We start from the raw sequence: 2,849 nt of genomic DNA, 5'->3' as shown, positions 1-2,849 counted from the left end.
TGTGTGTGTGTGTGTGTGTGTGTGTGTGTGTGTGTGTGTATGTATATGTATATACAATATGGGTATGTACATATTTATATTTATATGTGAATGGGAAGAGAGAAAGAGAGAAACGAAAAGCTTGTGAGACCTATAGAAACCATATACAGAGATGGTATTGTGTGTAAGGTAAGAGTTAGCAGCGAATGCAATGACGAATTTAGTGTGCAGGCAAGGATTCAGGGTTTATGCTCTGTTACCTTCTATTTATCATAATTCTCCAGGCCATTACAGAATGCCTTGAGACTGAGTATCTTTGGAAACTCTCATATACTGATGACTGGAATCTGTTGTGGGATTAGAAAAGAAATTCCAGGCGTGAGAGCAAAACCGGGAATATGTGGTTAAACTATGCCCTGTTTATACAGGGTATCCCAGAATTAACTATCTATTTCATTGAAATCGTACAAATTTTAAAAAATTGACAGAATTTTATGTTTAGTATTTAACTATATCAGCTACTACTGCTGCTTTAACAATCAAAACTAAGAACTCCTATCAAATATTCTTTTAGGATTGCTACCAAGCCATCACAAGAGTAAAAAAGAGAGACAGGCAGACAGACAGACAGAAAAAAAAGAAAATGTCCCTTGCATTTTGCAAAGTATGGAAATATTAAAAAAAAAGAAAAAAACATTTCATTTAGTTTTTCTAATTTTCCGGTACTAAAATGTTCTCCATGATAAAATCATTTTAGCATTTTCTACCTTGTCTTATTTTCCTTGCACACACACACATGTATATATATATATATATATATATATATATATATATATATATATATATTGTAGGTTACACCCACACATCATACACACATTTTATGTATGAATGTATATACATATAGAGATATGTATATGTATACATACATACATATTTATATACACACACAGAAAGACACACATATATCATACTATTTTTGATAGACATACTGTAAAGGTATCATACGCTAATTCTATTAATTTAGAGCAGCATATGTATCGCATTAATAACAGAAAATGAGCCAACTGGAACTACATCTTATGACAAGCGAACTACTTTCGGCCCGACAAATAGAAAAGACAGCAAATATAAACAACAAAATGTCAACAAAGGAAGTACCAACCAGAACGAAAAACACCCCCTGCGGCCACATCGTAATAGTAACAATAATAGTGATATAGCTATCACAGTAACGGCATCGGAAAATGAAGTCAGCACGAGCTCAAATACAACTAAATCTCATAAATGCTCATGCAGAGAAAAAGCTAAATGCCCATTGATGGACCTCTGTATGAGTACCAATTTTGTATATAAGTGCACCGTACCCTCAAGGAAAGGGCCTCACGTTTACATTGGGGCAACGGCTAATTCGTTCAAGAACCGTTATCGAAACCATGTTGTCAGCTTTAAGAAAATCAACAAGAGGCATTCGACACCTTTGGCTGATTTTGTGTGGCAGCTTAAGCAGGATAAGATTAAATATGATCTAACTTGGTCCATAATAATATATGCACAACCGTACAGTATCCTCTCCAGGAGATGCAGACACCGCTCCGAGGAATTGCTGTCTATTTTGTGGCCCAATGAGAAGATCATTAATAAGATTTCTGAAAGACCATCAAAATGCTTGCATGCACTTTCGCATAATGCAGTGGGAATGAATTTGAGTAACCGTTAACCAAATTAATATCCACAGCTTACCTAAATGTATAGATGAATTTAATCGGAACCTCCTCATTCTTGTAGGCACAACGTCACAACAGTTATCAATATCATTGTGATACCCTTTGGCCATTGTACACCGATTACTGTGAGATAAATGCCAACTTCAGCCTCTCAATAAGTATCGCTCATCGTGAGATGAAAATACAAAAAAAACTTATGCTTATCTACATTGGTGATCCTAACACTGGCATTAATATCATCTCTAGGCTAGAGGCTATTGGTTATTTCATCAGTCGTTCATACAAAAAATACACATATATAATGTCTGTATTTATATACATCGACCAGATCTAGTGAATCTCAGCACAGAATCTGTGACTCCTCACCTAGTGGAGTCGTATCACTAGCCACTTGTAGATACTGACTTTATCGATCTCTATTTAATTCACTGTGAGAACCGAACCACGTGTGCGTATGATTACATCTTCGTGTAAATTTGAACGAGTGAGTGTACGTGCGCCTAAGAACACAAGCGAGGGCGTTTCTACGTCACTATCTGCTAAGGATTATATCTAATACCTTTTCGCTGTATTGTGTATTTGCTTGTTTTTGCATCTGATATTTGTTACTGATCTTCTATAATAATGAAGCTGTATCCTTTAATCTGTTGCTTCTGTATACACATCCTGAGAAGAATTCTTGCGGAACAGACGTTATTTCAACGCGATACATCTTGTAATCACCTGAGGAGACACATCTATACCGACAGATACACCTAAACCAGATGATCAGGATCCCATCCGTGAGGGATCGATACTAGATGGATCGAAACAATTGGAGTGATCAATAAACTTTCTTGTATCTTCTCTCTTCTGTCTTTCTCATTAATCAAATATATACAGAATCCACCCCAAAAACGTATACACACTTTAGCAAAGGAAAAATCTGTATAGATATTTTAATTCAGTGTTATTGCAATGTATTCAGTCTTATCACAATTTTTGATAAAACTTTGAAAGAAGTACTTATGTTTGTAGGGGTGTTTATACAAGTTAAATATTTATAGATATTTTTCTTTTCTGAAGTGTGTATACATTTTTTGGGGTGGGGGCACTATATATAAATATATATATATATACATATATATATATATATATATATATATA

Source organism: Octopus bimaculoides, chromosome 20, assembly GCF_001194135.2.
Source record: "Octopus bimaculoides isolate UCB-OBI-ISO-001 chromosome 20, ASM119413v2, whole genome shotgun sequence".
NCBI classification, from domain to species: Eukaryota; Metazoa; Mollusca; class Cephalopoda; order Octopoda; family Octopodidae; genus Octopus; species Octopus bimaculoides.
Note: the sequence above shows the minus strand (reverse complement) of the source record.